Source organism: Nyctereutes procyonoides, unplaced genomic scaffold (assembly GCF_905146905.1).
Source record: "Nyctereutes procyonoides isolate TBG_1078 unplaced genomic scaffold, NYPRO_anot_genome, whole genome shotgun sequence".
In the NCBI taxonomy this organism is placed as follows: Eukaryota; Metazoa; Chordata; class Mammalia; order Carnivora; family Canidae; genus Nyctereutes; species Nyctereutes procyonoides.
The window spans coordinates 23256283-23274948 of record NW_026575020.1 but is presented as its reverse complement, the minus strand read 5'-3'; the positions used below and the strand labels follow the sequence as shown (position 1 = coordinate 23274948).

The 18666-nt window shown below is 50.0% G+C and overlaps 2 long non-coding RNA genes across 2 annotated transcripts in view; one reads left to right on the top strand and one right to left on the bottom strand.

The window, feature by feature from the left end:
• Positions 1 to 3162: 3162 nt before the first annotated feature.
• Positions 3163 to 18666, bottom strand: part of LOC129508661 (uncharacterized) — a 122626-nt gene continuing 107122 nt past the window's right edge. Inside the window, exons 3-4 of the long non-coding RNA XR_008664226.1 lie at positions 13392 to 13472; positions 3163 to 4007 (exon numbers count right to left, since the gene is read on the bottom strand). This is a non-coding gene — a long non-coding RNA (uncharacterized LOC129508661). The remainder of the gene's footprint in view (positions 4008 to 13391; positions 13473 to 18666) is intronic.
• On the top strand, positions 4002 to 11637 carry LOC129508653 (uncharacterized). The gene is made up of 2 exons (XR_008664225.1): positions 4002 to 7496; positions 8402 to 11637. It is a non-coding gene; the product is annotated as an uncharacterized LOC129508653 (long non-coding RNA).

The window sequence follows — 18666 nt, the reverse complement described above, 5'->3', positions numbered from 1 at the left end:
CCAAATGGAACTTTGGCCACAGGGAGGTTCAGAGCAATTACACAAAGGGGAAAAAAAATCATGTGTTTTCAGTTCTGGTTACCATCCCCTCACCTGCTCCCAGTAAAACACCTCCTGTGCCTGCCCACCAGGCAGCAACAGTGTCCAGACAAAAGGTTCATCTTCCTTAGCTCAAGTAAATGGAGTTGAAAAAATTATTCATCATGTCTGCTTCTCTTTGCTCCTGACAGTGGAGCAGGTCGATGAAGGCAGGTTTTAAATGCTGCTTTTTTTACATTTATCAGCAGTAATGTCAGTGGCTGTTCTTTGAGGAAAAAAGTCCTGGTGATAGTTCATTCAGTTCATCTTTTGGGCATGCCTCATGTGTACTTGCTTTGTGCCTGGTGGCCACGGGGAGAGTCTGCAGGGGTGGGGACCTACAGCCAAGACCAGGGAATGAAGCTGGGATCCAGCTTTTGTACTTTTTTTTTGTTGTCGTATATATTTCTATTGGAGTTCGATTTGCCAACATATAGTATAACACCCAGTGATCATCCCGTCAAGTGCCCCACTCACTGCTCGTCACCCAGTCACCCCAACCCTCCGTCCACCTCCCCTTCTACTACCCCTTGTTCGTTTCCCAGAGTTAGGAGTCTCTCATGTTTTGTCACCCTTTCTGATTTTTCCCACTTATTTTCTCTCCTTAACCCCTATAATCCCTTTCACTATTTTTTATATTCTCTGTATGAGTGAAACCATATGATTGTCCTTCTCTGATTGACTCACTTCACTCAGCATAATACCCTCCAGTTCCATCTACATCGAAGCAAATGGTGGGTATTCGTCATTTCTAACGGCTGAGTAATATTCCATTGTATTTATTTTTTAAAGATTTATTTATTTATTTATGAGAGAGAGAGAGAGAGAGGCAGAGACACAGGAGGAGGGAGAAGCAGGCTCCATGCCGGGAGCCTGACACAGGACTCGATCCCAGGACTCCAGGATCATGCCCTGGGCCAAAGGCAGGCGCCAAACCGTGGAGCCACCCAGGGATCCCCTATTCCATTGTATTTATAGACCACATCTTTATCCATTTGTACTTTTTAGCTCTTAATTGGTGCAGGCTCACGGTCCTTACCTGAAAACCAGAAGTTTGTTGTTATAAAGGATTTCATGGGAAAACCTGCCCCAAAACTGACTTGAGACCATTAGAATATGTATTTCTCTTAGGGGGTGTGAACATTCGTGGGTTTCATTGCAGAGATGTGAATGTGTTTAATTAGGGGTGCTGCCCTGCAGGAGTGTTGCAAAATATGTGGTATGTGCACCTTTACCTTTTTAAACCCTCAACAGTTCTGAAATACATATGGTCTGAGGGTTCCAGGTGAGAGATGGCAGCTCTGTGCCCCAGGCTGGGGGCCCAGAAGGAGCCTGTGGGCTGAGCCAGGGGCCAACCGACAGGTGGGCCAGATGCCCAAGGAGCAGGCCTCACAGTCCTCGGAGCTCTTCCCTCATCAGGCCTTAAGTCCCATAAAGGCTCAGAGATTTTGCTCACTGTTGTGTTCTGTGTCTGGAGCACACTAGGTACTGAGTGAACACTGCTCAGAAGCAGGCGTGGGTGAAGTTTTTTCTAGGCCAAATACGGTTTCTCTCTATTGGAACTCTTCTCTTTTGGTGTGCAAGCAGTCATAGATACTACATGAAAGAGTCCACCTGTGTTGTAATAAAACTTTATATATAAAAACAAGAGGTGGTGTGGGTTTGGCTCACGGGCCTTCAGTCTGCCAACTCCTGTGAGAAGGATCAAAGCATCTTTTTTTTTTAAGATTTTATTTATTTATGAGACACAGAGAGAGGCAGGCTACTCTCGGGGAGCCTGATGCAGAACTCGAGCCCAGGACCCCGGGATCACGCCCTGAACCCAAGGCAGACACTCAACTGAGCCACCCAGGCATCTCTCAATGCATCTTTAAACTCTTCTTTCCCATAGACTCTTCTTTCCCATACTGTTGGCTGAGCTGTCTGCGGGCCTTCTCTGCTTGTCTTGTTTCCCTCTCCTGTGGAGTCTCCCTTAAAGAGACCAAAGGTGTGGCTTTGGTGGTGGAACCCACTCCTGGCTCCAGCTGTGGACGAAAGGAGTGTGCTGCCTCCTTGGACCAGCCTCATTAGCAGGAGTGGGTATTTGTACAGACAGATGCATTCAGGCTCTGAGCCAAATTTGCCCAGGGGCACTTGGACCTCTACTCACTGATGAGTTCTTTTTGGGGGGCTGTGCCAACCCCAAGGCATGTTGGCCAGTCGGCATCAGGCCAGGCAGGGCTGGAGAGTTTGTGGGGTGTGTGTGTGTGGGGGGGGGAGCCGAAGGGGGGGAGTGCAAGCATTTAGGAGCTGAGATGTTCTTAGCAAAAGAATTTCCGGCTGAGAGAGATTGGTTATTGTAAACCTGGGGACTCTAATAGAGAAGTTTCAGGTCTCCTGGCTTTGTTCATCCCAGCCTGTGAACAGCCAGCATGGGTGGATTGGGCCAGCGAGTTCAGGAAGGCTTTCTGGGGCAGCAGAGACTCCAGCCCAGCTGTCCTGGGGCTGACTAGGTAGGTGCCAGGGGAAGGGCCTGTAGAGCCCTCTCCCCTGGGTTGGAGCACCAGCATCCCTCCAGCTGGCCTAACTCAGCTCCCTTTGCTAGGGGAGTTTGGCCCCTGACTCAAAGCATGCTGGGCCTCTGCAGGCCCCAGGGCCAGACCATGTCAGCCAGCCCCTGCTGCAGGCCCCAGCATCCCTGTCTGCCCAGGAGCTTCTCTGGAGGACGGGTTCCCCCAAGACATTTTGGGACTGTTGCCCACTGCCCAACCACTTCCTTCCCTAGTCCGGGTGGGACTGGCACATACTTTTCTTTTTCTAAAGCAAATTCCAAACAAGGGCTGATAACTCTGGTTGGCTTTTTTTTTTTCCTTCCACCATGGTTTTGTGGGTTGCTGGCTATTTTAGGGACTCCAAATTCAGAGTGGAGCCTCCTTACTCTGCAGCTCCTCTGGAAGCCTTGATGGCTTTTCACACACATTACCCGCCCCCGCCCCCCCCCCCCCAGCAGCGGGGACAGGCCCTCAGTCATCAACATGTGATCAGCACTGGCCAGGCTCAGGAAAGGCCAGGGGACCTGCATTTGTGGGGGGGGGGGGGGGGGAGTCTGCTGTCAGCCATGCCCAAGTCAGTCACTGTCACATGCCTAGCACGGCAGGGGGTCATCCTCTGGCCACTCCTTGGGCAGCGTCCCACTCCTACCCGACCTCACCTCATTATTGAATATCTGGGTCATGGGACATTGTCCTAAGGTGAGTAGATGGCTTAGAGCGGTGCTTCTGAAGCTGGAAGCTGAGGGTGTCCCCAAGAATCACACAGGGAGCCTGTTTGCAATGCACACTGGGGCCCTGGAGCCAGCATTGCTAATAAGTGTGTGTGATTGGGATGTATGTCGTTTGAGGACTGGGCAGCTGGGAGGCCAGTAGGTAAAGCAGCTTCGCAAGCATGGGGTCAGGGGGAGCAGGGAGAAAGAAGGGGCCAGGGTCAGGAAAGGTTACCCAGAAGAGGGAAGCTGAGTCCAGAAGAACACAGCAGAGGGTGCCAGTCATGATCGCTCACCCTGATAGAATGCTTTGTGCCAGGCAGAGTTCTAAGCCTTCGATGCGAATGAACTTAAATCCTCCCAACAGCCCCCGAAACAGGTAGTTACCCTGATCTTGCAGAGGAGTGGACCAAAGTCCAGAGGGGTTGAATAGCCCACAGAAGGCCCTGTGGCCGTGAAGCCGTGAGCTGGGTCTCATCCTCTCATTCTGCCTGCTGTACAGGAGCCAGTGCACCCCAGGTGGCAGGACCAGTTCACATGGAAGTTGTGCAAACTGAGGGCTGGGGCTTCTGAGCAGGCGAAGCACGATCGTGTTGTTTAGTTCAGATGGCTTTGGTCCTGGTGTGTAGGGGACAGCTTGGGTTTTGCCGGAGGAGTGTATGGCCATGATATTGGTTAGGGTAGAAGGCTGTGGGCAAGAGGACAGTTGTCATAACACAGTTGGGCAAGGGTAAGGCGGTAGCCAGGCTGCTAGGTTTCTGGGCATACTTCCTCTCAGTCTGGACAAGGAAGGTCCTGTGCTGTGGGGTGAAGGTGCTACCGTAGTGCTCGGGGAGCAGCAAGGCCTGTGCCCAGAACCTTGTCCCAGTTGCTCTTCCAAGAGGGGAAGAATTCTCCGTGATGTGAGTCTTTGGCAACTCCCAGGGGGTCCTGGCCTAGCCCCCACCCTTGGGGTCCAAGGGGGAAGGGGAAACCACTTGGAGAGGGTGATACACTTTTGTCAGGAACCTGCTAAGTGCTTGGTATATTTATTTCCCTTCAATCCTCCCACAGCCCTGCAAAGTAGGCTTCTTATTTATTCCTAGTTACAAATGTGAAAGCCAAGGCACAGAGAAGTGAGGTGACTTATACACGGTCACACAGCAAGTAAATAAAGAATGGCACCAGGTCTGTCTTCTGTGGGCTGTGCTTTCACCGCAGCAGGGCCGCCCGTGTTCTGAGAGGCTACAGGTGGTACACACATAGCATGACTGGTGACGGGTCCCCAAGGGGTAGTGCGGTGTCAAGGTAGGTGGGGTGTCAGGGTGGGTGGGGCATGTTCCCAGTGGCCAGTTGGGCAGGTCCTGGGCCTGGGGGCCTGGGTGGAATGGCCTGGCATCAGGGCACAAGTGATCCACTAATGGGTGGCATTCTGCACCATGAGCTTCAGAGGAGTCAAAAGCCCAGGGCCTATAGAGGGGAGGCTTTGCTGCCCTGGAGGCCTGCTCAGATTGGGCTGTAGAAGGGATCACCCCAGAAAGAAGGCCCGTAAACCAGGCTCTGGTTCTGGAAGCCCCTTTCATCCTCCTATAAGTAAAGAAATCGATCACCATCCTCTTCCCTTTCTTCTTGGTCAGTTTCTGACTATTCTCTCACCCCATTCCTAGTTTCTTCCCACCTATGCCTCCCAGCAGAGCCTGTCAGCTGGTTGTTTCGAACCTGAAGGCCACCCGAGACATACTAGCTGTCTTTGCCCATTATAGGCTATTTTTTTAAAATAGTTATTTATTTACTTATGCTAGACATAGAGAGAGAGAGAGAGAGAGAGGCAGAGACACAAGAGGAAGAAGCAGGCTCCATGCAGGGAGCCCGACGTGGGACTCGATCCCGGGACTCCAGGATCGCGCCCTGGGCCAAAAGCAGGTGCCAAACTGCTGAGCCACCCAGGGATCCCCTATAGGCTATTTTTGTAGTGGTCGGGGACCTGCGTTCCTATTCAGGCCAGCCTAATGCTCTTGCCTCTTCCAGAGCCCACCTCTGATGAAGTGGGCAGGATGTGTTAGAGCCTGGGGAAGGCTGGACAGTGTGCTGTTTCTTGCATGTTGCACCCTCTTGCCTCCTACAAGTGACTGTTGGCTTTTCAAGAGCTAAGCCTTTGGTTCCTACGACAGAGCTGAAATTCTCTTAAGTCCTCTAAAAGGGAAGAGATGGTGGGCGCTTAGTTCCAACTGGACCCGTTTTAGAGACAGGGTAAAGCAAAGCCATGGGAACCAGAGCTCAGCCCCCACCCCCCACCCCCCTGACTCTTACTAGAGTCTTAGGTCTTTCAGTAGTTCTTCTCTTGGGCTTTAGGAGTCGAGCAGCTATGACCACCCCCCACCCCATATTCTCCTCTCTACCCTCACCCAGCTTGACCTCTGAGGAAGTCTGGGGCTGACTCTTGCATTCCTATGCCACATTAGGCCTGTGACTTCACTTGGCTTGTCAGGCGCTCAGTCTCTACAAGATGGCTCTACACCCCACAGGTGAACACAAGGGCCAGATGACTCTTCTCGAGGGTCTTAACTGCATTCCCTAGTTCTTGGGACTGTTCTCGTCCACTTGGGATTCCTTTACATTCCAGTCCATGGCTTGTTGTGGGCAGAAAGCACGGCATTTAGAAAACTGGCTCTGGGTGGAGCAAAGGCTGGTCATTCCTGGGTGTGCTGTGGGGGGCAGTGAGGCTGGCCACCTGCCAGGCCAAACATTGGCAAGAATTGTGCCACGGTGGAGACTCGGCAGCCCCCCTACCCACCACAGAGCTCTCTGGCTGTAGGGTGGTGGGTCGGCGTCGGGTGAGGGTTTGCCGTCTCCACCTCAGCCCCCCTGGGCCAGCTGGTTGACTGCTTACTTACCTGGAGAGTGTTCAAGGACAGCAAGAAAAATGAGGGACTTTCAGGGGCAGCTGTGTTTTCTGACTCAGTCATAATGCCCCTAAAAATCCTTATTGTTCTTGCAGTGTGCATCGGGCAGCAGCTGCCAACCCACCCCTTGCCTACCTGGCCACCCTGGAACAGGAAGTGCTTCCTGGGGTCACGTTGGGATGTCCTCCCCCATCCTCTTGAAACGAGAGTGAATTATTAAAACAATTCTGTTGGGCCAATGCATTGATTTGCATATATGTTTACAATTTTTTTCTTTTTTTTCTTTGGAGGAGGGTTAGGGAGGGCTGAGCATTGAGACAGTCCTGCGCAGATTGGAACTCAGGAGAACACAGGGCCTCCTCAGTTTGTGTGTGGTGAAGGTTTGCAGGAGGCCGGCTGCATGGGCAGGGCCCCAGGATGGGTGCCCTTGGGGCTGGTTATGTCAAGAGCAGTGGTGTTGGGCTGGCGAAGATGTCCACTGCTCCTGAGAAGTTGGAACTGTTTAGGGGCAGGAGGGGTGAAGGCACCCGGGCAGGAAACTGTACTGCATTTTAAAACAGGGAGCCCAGCCCAATCCCTGAGAGCCAGTGACCTGGCCATTTTGAAAACATGCTCCTGGTGGATTCAAGGGCTTCTCCCCGCCAATCCCTGCTGTACCCTTGGAGCTTGCTTTTTCTCAGCTGGGATAGAGAACACTCTATCCTGCTTTCACCTCCCGGGGCTCCTCCCTTCTCAGTAGGCACCCCCATCCCCACCTCTTCCAGCCCACCCCAGACATTTTGGCTGAGCCTTGAGTGGATTTAGGGTTACTTGCTGGGGGACTATCAAGAGGAAATACCAATTTGTGACACATCCCTCTCAACCCAGGAAAGCCAGTTCATAAGAATGTTCCCAGGTCCCAAAGCAACAGTCCTTCCCCTCTAGCTGAGGCTGAGCAGGTGGCTTGCCCATGCGTGGATAGACAGGAAGGTGATCAAGCAGCAAGCAGGACTGTGCCTGCTGCTGTGCTCCATCCCAGGGCTCATCGACATCACAGGTCAGCAAGGGAAATTAATCCTCCAGCTATTTCTTAGGTTTCCAGGCGCAGACTTGCAACTCTGGTCACTGGAGAAGATGGCTGTCTGCAGGACCCTGACCGTGTGATCATCCTTCTGGCCAGCCTGGCCTCTTGCTCCTTAGGCTCTGGTCATCCCAGCTGGGCCTCCACACCAGCTCTCCCAGAGACAGTTTTTAAAGGGCTGGGTTTGCTCAGGAGCCTCAGCATTCTTCCACCCAGGAGAAAGGACAGCATCAAGGTAAAGGTTAACAGGAGGTTAGGGGTGGGGTGGGGTGTGGAGTGATGTTTATCCCTTCTTGGGAAGAGGTGGATGGGGTTTTCATTAAGTGAGATTCTCACCACCTACAATAAGCATGGGGTGCTTTGTCATTCCTCATAGCTAAGCGTTTGCTAACTTTAAATCAGCTATCTCTCCCTAAGGCCCCTTTGCCCTGCCCTGCCATCCCTCCCAAACCTCCTTATTCCTGAATTTGTTCCTCATTCTTTATAAACACTTGCAAAAAACAAAAAAACCTCATCAATTTGTTGAAAAAAGTAATACATGAAAAATAAAGCTGAGTACTGTTTCCCCCAACTGTAGAAGAACCGCCTTCCATTGTAGAGCATTTCAAAATTCAGGAGGAGGAAAAGGCTTATAAAAATGCCGTGCCTAGAGATAATGTCTGCTAATGAAATAGATCCTTCCAGCATTTTTCCCCTATGTGCATACACACCCCACCCAGTTAGCAGGACTAGGGCTTTTAAAAGGCGTGAGGCTTATAACCCATTTGAGCAATGGCCCTGTGCCCTTGGGAGCCAGAGTCTCTCTTTTCTTTTTGCCAAGTGGGATGAGCCGAAGCTCGCCTGCAGCCAGGAACCTCAGAGCTCTCAGTGGTGGGTACTGGAGCCACACTAGGTCGCTCTTCTCCACGGAGATTGATGAAGTTGGGGAGGCTAAACCTGTAGGCTTTGTCCTGATTGATTTCCACGTGGGCTGCTACACTGCCTCTGGACTCCGGCTGCACTAAGATTCTGGGAAGCCTTCTACCCATGTCAGCCCCTGTTCCTCCTCCCCAGCCAGGAAGGCCAGTTGGATTTGGGCTGCCAGGAATGGGGGTAGAGGAGGGCACCCAGGGATGGGAATCTTTGTCTTCTGCTCCTCAGGTGCTCCTATTAAGCAGCTGGAGAACTACTCCGGCTCTGTGGCCACAAGTTAGAGCTGAAGAGATTGTTGAGGCTCTGCCTTCAGAGCCCAGTCGAGAAGATGTGACCATCTGCAGCTGGCAGAATTTTACGTCCGATGCTTTTCCCTGCTGCTCAGAGTCATCTTTTGATCCTCATTTTACAGGATGGGCTGAGGCATGAGTGGTCTGGATACCCACCAGAAGACACAGCTAGGGATCCCTGGGTGGCGCAGCGGTTTAGCGCCTGCCTTTGGCCCAGGGCACGATCCTGGAGACCCGGGATCGAATCCCACGTCGGGCTCCCGGTGCATGGAGCCTGCTTCTCCCTCTGCCTATGTCTCTGCCTCTCTCTCTCTCTCACTGTGTGCCTATCATAAATAAATAAAAATTTAAAAAGTAAAATAAAACAGAAGACACAGCTAGGATGGGCAGAGCTGGGGCTGACTCCCAGGGCCAGGGCTTTCAGTAATAATTACTTATAATTAGCATTCGGTTCTAACAAGCATATCCTGATGCTTACTAATACTTAAGCATTTGGTCAGCCAGTATCCGGAGGTGCGTGGGTGGGTGCTGCTGTCTCATGGAGGAGGTATCTGCACCACAGGGAGGCTGGGTTCCCACCCCTGGGTCTTTCTGATGTGACTGCGCACCTGGCCAGCCTGCATCCACAGCTACCCCCATTCAGCCTGCCATGTGGCCCAGGATCCCAGTTCTGGGCCGGGCAAGATTTAACCCCATTTTCAGAACACACCAGAGGCGTGGCCTAGGTAACGCAGCTGTGGCTGGCAGAGGCTCCTGATTCCCTGTTCCCTGCCTGCACAGAGGTGTCTAGGAAGGAGCACGGCCCGCGTGGGGCTTGCTCATCTGGGCCCTGCTCTGGGCTGGCAGCCCTAGGGGTCGGGACCCCTGCTGGAGGTGCCTAGGTCTCCAGAAAGCTGTCCCTCCCCCTCCCTCTTTCCTATGGAGCTAATGTCCAGGAGCCTGGCCGGAGGGCCACCTGGGCAGGCTGCCAGTGCAGGGATCTCATGGGCGGGAGCATTGTGAACTCCAGGAAGCAGTTGGCTGTTCCTGGGCCAGTCTGCAGAGCTGGAGGGCCAGGCTGCCTCACACATGCTGGGTGGAGCAAGGAGCTGAGAACCCTACTTTCCCAGAGCCCAGCAGCTCTGGGCCAGGCCCACAGGCTTTCTTGGGCAATGAGGGCCTGAGCCTTGGCCACGCCTTCCCTTGTTGGCCTTGGCTCTCTCTTTCTCAGTCTGGCTCTCCCCCTGCCCCCCTACCAGCTATTTTGCAGCAGACTGCACACTCTTGGCAATGACATCCTTTTAACCTGCTTCCCAGAAAACAGGATGGTTGGGCAGGCAGACTCAGCCAGCACGTTGGTGGGAAACAGGGCAGTCGACCTCAGCTCAGGCTTTCTTTGCCCATGCTCCTTGGGGGACCGGGTTGGGAGGTGGCCCTAAGCTGCCTTGGCTTACCTGGGTCAGAAATAACCTCAGCTCAACTTACAGCCTAGAGCAGTCAGGCTGAGGCCAGAGCTCTGAGCTTCTGGAGTTGGGGTGTGGGGAGGGACAGGGCTTTGCCCAGGAGTCTGGTCAGGGGCAACCACGTAGCTGGGGGCCTTGAGTAAATGCCCCCCACCTTGGAGTCTTGCCTCATTTGTCCGATGGGCATAATAGTGCCCTTTAGAAATGTGTCTGAATGTAAGGCTTCTGAATACAAATACGAAGCCGTTGCTCCCTTCGTGCCCCTTTGAGGAGGACATTTCAACAGAGAATCCTGGGAGGTGTCTGGCATGGAGAAGATGCTCACTTAATGTAGTTGCACTGCTGAGGAAGTGAGGTTTGGGTCTCAGTATGTTGGATGGTGCCTTCCATCCTTATCTCTACAAAGATGACCTTCCCTTCCTCTTCCTTTCTGGCCCTCCTGCCCTGGCGGGACCCTGTAGGGATGGTGCCTCTGGCTTCCAATGCTGCATTCCTCTTGGGTTGGGCCCGCCGAGACCCATAGCCCATGGAGGCCTCCTTCCCCTCCTTGACGTTCGTCCTGCAAGTCCGGACGCCAGCTCCAAGGCGTTCCCTCTGGGCCTGGGCCAGAGTAGCTGTAGCAGAGCTCCTCCCTCCCCCACCAGCCTCCTTGGGTGCAGACAGCCTAGCACAGGCAGGAAGGGCCTTCTGTTTGCCTTGGCTGGTGGGGAAGAGATTAGTGCTCGCTTTCTGTTTTGACTTTGTATCTAACTCACAGACAGACCTGTGACGTCACAAAAAAGCGCACTTCAGCCTTCAATGAGTTTAGGTGTTCCTAATACCTGGCCACTCTAGAGATGGTTGGAGGATAATACCACCCTCTGGGTGTGTAGAGAAATGTGATGGCCACTTGTCAGCTTTCCCTACCCAGCATCCACAGCCCTTTCTCCTGATAACGTCTCTTCTCCTTCAGAGGATCACCTCTCCGCCACCCTCACATTAGAGGCAAACATGGATCAGGATGGACATGAAGACTCCCCCTTAGGGGTTTTGCAGCAACTACAGGGAAAGAGGCATTTGTTTTTCATGGAATTTGCCAGGTTGATGGAGCTGCTGGTGGCCATCCTGTTCTCCACTTGAGGTCGAAGCCAACAAAGGAAAGAGCTCAGAAATGGAGAGAATATCCTATCCAGACATCAGTAAGCCCCTGGATCCAGCCATTCCTGAAGCTAATGTAGCCATTGATTCACCTGATTATATGAGCCAAAGCATTTCTTTTTTGCTAAAATTATCCTGAGTTGGGTTTCTGTCATAGAGAGGGTCCTAATAAAGCAATATTTTTCTTTGGTCTTATTTAAAAAAAAATCATTTCTGAGGTATACTTTACACTTTACATGCAATAAAATCTACCCATTTTAAGTGCCCAAGTCAAGTTTTATCTACCACCATTGAGATATAGAACATTTCAAGCTCCAGGACAACCACTGACCTGCTTTTGTTGTAGAGGTTAATTTTGCCTTTTCTAGAATTTCATATAAGTATTATCATTTAGCATATACTCTTTTGTGTCTGGCTTTATTCAGTATGTCTTTGAGATTCACCCATGCCGTGTGCCTCAGTAGTTCATGCCTTACTACTGAGAAGCATTCCACTGTATGGATGTACCACTGTTTGCTCAGCCATATATAAGAGGGTGGTCATTTAGGCTATATCTGGATTGTGACTGTTACAAATAAAGCTGCTTTGAACATGAGTCTGTGTGGGCATATGTTTCCATTTTTGCACCTAGACATCAGTCTCATTTTACAGTCGAGGAGACTAATGGTCAGAGAGGTAAAATGACTTGTCCAAGGTCACACGGCTGAGGGACCCTGCCGTTTGCACCAGAAACACAAGTGGGCCAGTTATGTAGCACCGGGGCATGGGTGTTCCTTAATAACAACCTCAGACTGCTTGGGGGAGGTTGCTCATGGAATCCTTGTGCTCAAGAATGTCATTGCCAGAAGGGACAGTCAGAATGAGTTGTAGTCATGTTCTTCACCTTTTCATGCCATTTGTTTTTCCCTGTGGATTCAACCATTGGAGATTATATCTACTAAACAGTATTCGTGAAACCAGGCTCTACCTCCCTAAACACATAAAGATGCATCCAAAACTATCTGATCTGATAATCACTGAGCAAACTTGTATGAAGATTTGGCGTTGAAATCACTCCAGCCCCAATGGGGGACCTGCTTTTTCTTTTTTCGGGCTTGGAATCAACAAACCATGGGCCCATCCCAGGAGTCGGAGGATGTCAAGTTGGTAAGCCCTGGTTTAGCACAGCCTCTCCTCTCACAGGTGCTCCAGCCAGATCTCTCTCCCTCCAGGTCTTCTCTCTGCTGAGGTCAGCCCTTGAAGGTCAAGTGCATGTTGTGAACGCAACAGGGGTCAAATCCCATGAGACTCAGAATCATCCTTGGGTTCAGCTGTGCCAAAGCCAGGACTTTAAGCCTTTAAGCTTAAGCCTTCCTCTCCTTCATTTGAGCCACCTGCAACTGAAAGAGTCCTGGCTAATACAGCTTAGCCAGGACTGCACCCTTCGGTGAAGCTTTCCTCAAGTTCTCCTGGCAAAGGCAATGAACAGCCAGTCCAGTTCACTTCCGGGGGCGTGGTGGTGGTGGTGCAAACACTGCTCATTGCTTTACATGCATTATCTCAAATCCTCTCAACAACCCTAGGGAAGGCAATGGTCATCCCCATTTTACTGCAGGGGAAACTGAGGCACAGAGATGTAGATGTAGCATATTCAGAGTGTGGGTGCATCGCATGCATCGTGTGTACCTCTACGGTTTCTATCTGCTCCCCTGTTCGCCATACCCCTGGTTGGCTGCTCTGCCCCTGTCGTGGCTGTCCACAATTGAAGCTGGACCTGCCGCCTCTGCACAGGCTGACCCTTTCCAGGCTACATCCCAGCATAAATGGTCTGGCTCCGGCGTGGCCACCAAAGGGGCCAGAGAACACAACCCTTACACATGGAGGGAATTAGTTCTCAGGGGCGAACTTTGAGCAGTAGGAGACAAGGTGGAAGGACAATCCCTCTCCTCCCGTTTGGACCATTTGAGGCACATTTCCCATGTGTGGTCTGTTGTAAAGCAGTGACTGTGTTCTTAAACATCACCTGGCATTGCTTCCCCTTCTTCCCTACACTCCCTGTCTTCTCCCTCCCCCTCGCTGCCCTGTGGTTCCACCTCTATGTTAGCAGCATTCATTCCCTAGCCAAAGGCTCCTTTTTCTGGGGAACACAAGCAGTATGGCTCCTGGGTCTGCACTATACTGTTGCAGTGAACAGAACAAGAGAAGGCTGCATTGCATCATTGCCCTGGGGGTGGGGAATAGGTAGGGGATGGGGTCAGTGCCAAATTCATCAGCTCATTCTCCTTTATATCCAACCACCACCCACTCATTCACTATGTTTAATCGGTCAAATCCTCTCTGACCCGCCCCTGTATTTCAGGCCCCACTCACCTCCATCTGGGAGAGAAGAGTCCATGCTGCTTGTAATGTGATGCTGCAAGGTACTCAGCCTTTCTGAGCCACTTTTCCCATCTGAAAAATGGGGAAAAGAATTGTCTTACCACATAGGACTGTTGACAGGCTAAATGGACACTTAGTTTTGTGCCTGGCAATAGGTATAGGAGCCTTTGTTGATGCTCCCTGTTCAAAGTCACCTCTTCCAGGGATCCCTGGGTGGCGCAGCGGTTTGGCGCCTGCCTTTGGCCCAGGGCGCGATCCTGGAGACCCGGGATCGAATCCCACGTCGGGCTCCCGGTGCATGGAGCCTGCCTCTCTCTCCCTCTCTCACTGTGTGCCTATCATAAATAAATAAAATAAATAAAAAATATATATATATAAAAAAAAAACAAAGTCACCTCTTCCAAGTATGGCCCTGCTCTCTAGAAAATCCCCCTCCTCCATTATGAGTATATAGGGCTTCCCCCCACACCAGTCCCATGCCCATCACCAGACCCACGCTAATCCACGCATCCCAGTATTGACCTTGAATATTGGCTCAGGCCTGGGCATGAGACCCAAGTTGGAGTGGTCCTTGTAACAGTGTCCTGAAGTTTTTGGAATAAACGCGTGCTTGTCTTTGCTGAGATCATTAGCTTGGAGCAATCAGAGGTCATTTTTACTATTTGGCCATTTGAGAATGATGTCAGGAGACCACAGAGCCAAGAGGTGGAGCAAGACACAGAATGCTGATGATGTCTTTGGAGCTCCTGGATCCAGTCATACCAGAAGCTAGTTAACAGCTGGGATTTTTTAGGAATTAATACAAAAACCAAGTATCTTTTTATTTGTTTAAGCCCGTTTGGGTTGAGTTTCTATTACTTAAAACTGAAGCAATCTGTTTTTTATTTTTTATTTATTTATTTATTTTAAGATTTTATCCATTCATTTTAGAGAGAGAGTGCACGTGAGCAAGTGAGTGGTGGGTGTAACAGGGGAGGAGGGACCGAGAATCTCAAGCAGACTCCACACTGAGCGATGCAGGGCTCAATTCCATGATGGCAGGATCATGACCTGAGCTTAAACCAAGAGTCAGATGCTTAACTGACTGAGCCACCCAGGCGCCCCTGAAGTGGTCTTGACTAATCTAGTAATAGGTTCTCTACATAATTGCTGCTGGTATTGCAATTAATATTATTATTATAAACACATTACTAGAAGATGCAGCCATGGGGATGCCTAGGCCAGGTTTCTCCAGAGGCTCTTGCCGCCCTCCACACATTATACCCTGGATATCAGCTGCCTGAGTGTGGGGGGTTTCATGTTTGCTGCTGATCTATCTCAGGTAACTCTGTGCCACAGGGTAGGTGGGCTAATAGACATGTTTCATGAACAAGGCCCATCATCCACTGCCTCCTCCATCATGCCCTGCCTTCCAACTCCCATACCAGATACACATTTTGCTCTCTCTCTTGTCCTTGGCCACTGTCCGAAGCCACTGTGGTGTCTGCCGGGAGACCATCTTGGCAAACAGAGCTGTTTTCAGTGTCCTTTTGAGGGCCTCATTCAGCCCTTTACCTGTTCAGATAGTGTTTTAAAAATATATTTACTAAAAGTCTCCATTATAGGGGCACCTGGGTGGCTCAGGGATTGAACATCTGCCTGCCTTTGGCACAGGTCATGATCCCAGGGTCCTGGAATTGAATCCTACATCAGATTCTGATGCTTCTCCCTCTGCCTATGGCTTTGCCTCTCTGTGTCTCTCATGAATAAATAAATAAAAATCTTTTTAAAAAAAGTCTCCATTATAGATCCCTATCTTACACCACCCACTAAAATGAAGTCAAAATTCTCTAAAGACTACTGTAGTGCCAGAAGCTGTAAAAAACCGAGAAGAAAACATAGCGGAAAAGCTCCCTGACATGGGCCTTGGCAATGATTTTTGGGATATTATACCCAGAGCGCAAGGGACAAAATAAACAAGCAGGCCTACACCAAAGCAAAAAGCTCTTGCTGAGCAAGAGAAATTGACCACAAGGTGGAAAGACAACCTACAGAATGGGAAAAAAATATTTGCAAATCGTATCTGATAAGGGGTTAAGATCTAAAATGTATAAAAAAATGCATGCAACTCGAGAATGAAAAAACAAGTAGTTTAATTTAAAAATGGGCAAAGGACTCAAGAAGATTTTTCCAGAAAAGATGTACACATGGTCCACACGTACATGAAAAGGTGCTCAACATCACTCATCATCAGGGAAATGCAAGTCAAAACCACTAAGAGATATCATCTCACACCTGTCAGATCAGCCAGCGTCGAGAAAACAAGAGATAGCAGATGGTGAGGGTGTGGAAAAGGGGGGATTGTAACCTATGCAGCCGCTGTGGGGAAAAGGATGGGGGCTCCTCCAAGTACGAGAAAGAGGAACACCATAGGATCCAGTCATTCCACTCCTGGGCATTTACCCAAAGAAAACAAATCACTAATTTGAAAAGATACATGCACCCCTATGTTCATTGCTGCATTACTTACAATAGCCAAGATATGGAAGCACCCAAGGATCCATTAACAGATGAAGGGATAAAGAAGATGTGGTGTATATAAAATTGGAATATTACTCAGCCATCAAAAAGAATGAAATCTTGCCATTTGTGACAACATGGATGGACCTACAGGATATTATGCAAAGTGAAGTAAGTCAGACAGAAAAAGACAAATGCCATATGATTTCACTCATAGGTCAAATCTAAACACAAAACAAATGAACAAACACACCAAAAAACCCAGACTCTTAAATACAGAAAACAAGCTGGTGGTTGCCAAGGGGAGGTGGGGGGTGGGACAGGTAAAATAGGTGAATGGGATTTAAGAGGTACAAACTTCTAGTTATAAAATAAACCAGGACACCTGGGTGGCTCAGCAGATGAGCCTCTGCCTTTGGCTCAAGGTGTGATCCCAGGGTTTGAGGATCAAGTTCTGTATTGGGCTCCCTGCGAGGAGCCTGCTTCTCCGTCTGTCTCTATTCTCTCACTGTGTCTCTCATGAATGAATAAATAAAATCTTAAAGAATAAAATAAAATAAATCATGGAGATGAAAAGTACGGCACAGGGAACGTAGTCAATAATATTGTAATAACGTTGCACGGTGACAAGTGGTGACTACACCTATCATGGTGAGCTGAGTAATGTACAGAATTGTTAAATCACTATGTTGTATACCTAAAACTCATATAACATTGTGTGTCAACTATACTTTGATAATAATCAATCATAATACATTTTTAAAACTTTCAAATAGAATGGCCCTATGACAGCAATTCCATTTCCAGGAATATATCAGAAGGAATGAAAACACTATGTCAGGCAGCCTTGGTGGCTCAGTGGTTTAGCGCCGCCTTCAGCCCAGGGTGTGAAGAATGGAGACCCAGGATCGAGTCCCATGTCAGGCTCCCTGCATGGAGCCTGCTTCTCTCTGCCTATGTCTCTGCCTCTCTACCTCTCTCGGTCTCTCTGTGTGTCTCTCACGAATAAATAAATTAAAAAAATCTTTTTTAAAAATAAAAGAAAACATTATGTCAAAGACACATCTGCAGCCCCACGTTCATAGCAGGATTATTTAAAATAACCAAGACATGACCTAAGTGTCCATCGACTGATGAACGGATAAAGAAAATGTTATACACACATGGGTGCATGCGTGTGTGCACACACGCACATGCTGGATTATCATTCAGCCATAAAAAGAAGGAAATCCTGCCATCTGTGACAACACAGATGCTAAGTGAAATAAGTCAGAGAAAGACAAATACTGTATGATCTCACTTAGACATAGAATCTAAAAAACAAAACTCATAGAAAAAGAGATCAGATTTGTGGTTACTAGAGACAGGGGAGGAGATGGGGGATTGGCTGAAGGTGCTCAAAAGGTATAAACTTCTGGTGATAAGATAATTAAGTTTCAGGGATGTAATGTACAGCATGATGACAATAGTCAACACTGCCTGTACGGTGTATCTGAAAGGTAAGAGCATAGAGCCTAAGAATTCTTGTCCATCACAAGAAAAAAAAGTTTTCTTCTTTTTGCTTTCTTTTTGTATCCATAGAGAGGATGCATGTAAACTAAGATTATTTTGGCGATCATATCACAACGTATGGGAGTTAAGTCAGTATGCTACACACCTTCAACCTTCATAGTGCTGTGTGCTAATTATCTCTCCATAAGAAGGGGGTATGGGAGAAGTGTCCATTAGGCTGGGTACCAGGAAGAGATGCAGAAATGAATAATGCTTTGCCTGCCTTCAGGGAGCTTCTGTGTTAGTGGGGGGTATCCAAGCTGACAATTTTGGTACAATTATTTAATATTTGGCATTTGGATAATTATCTGGTATTCTTCTATAGACCAGATAGATCATGAAACAACTCTAAAGAGCATCTTTTGGTTTTAAGCTAAGCTGGAACTAATCAGTTTATCTAAGAAAACTTGGTGATGCGGGTAGGGGGGTAGAGAAGTGCCTCCTGGGTGTGAAGCTCTGTACTCAGCCTCCCAAAATCAATCTAATAGCTAAACTGGAATAATTGTCCCATTCTGTTTGATGAAGAAACAAGCTCAGAGAGGTAAAATATGTTCCTGAGCAGAAATGGGATCTGGCCCCAAGTCGCTGTGCTGTACTGGGAGTACCTGGGTGGCCCTAGGGACTGAGTTCTGGACGCCAGCGGGCAGCACAGGCTGCTCGCCGGCTCCCTTGGAACCCCGTGGGAACACTGACTCTTCCACATTCCGGCCCGAGTAACAACTACTGGTTTCCCCGTCTCCATCTCCCCCCGCCCCCGCCCCGTAGGAGTTGCAGGCTGTAGTTACCCCCACGTCTTCCACATCCTGACCCTCCACCAGCCTCTGGCCCGTGGTAGGCTCAGTGTCGTGGGGGTACCTGTGGGGTTGGTCCTCGCCATCCTTTCTCCCTTTCTTCCCGTGCCGCCCTCGTCCTTCCGGGGAGAACCCCCTCCTCTGCGGCTCTCTGGGGGTCCTAGGAGATTTCAATCCTCCCGGAAGCGGGGGCGTGTGTGTCACGTGACCCTGTGAGGCCAATCAGACTGCAGCACGCCGTGGATTGGCCCAACGGGTGAGCACGTAAGCCAATCAGAGTCCTTCCCTGGCACAGTCCGCCTTGCCCCCGGGGCTCCGGAGCTCCAGGCCTCCGACCGCAGCGCCCCGGGGGCCGTGGGGGGGGCGGGGAGAGCGGGGGCCCTGACCAGTCCCACGCGCCCCGTAATATATGCACATGGTAGCAA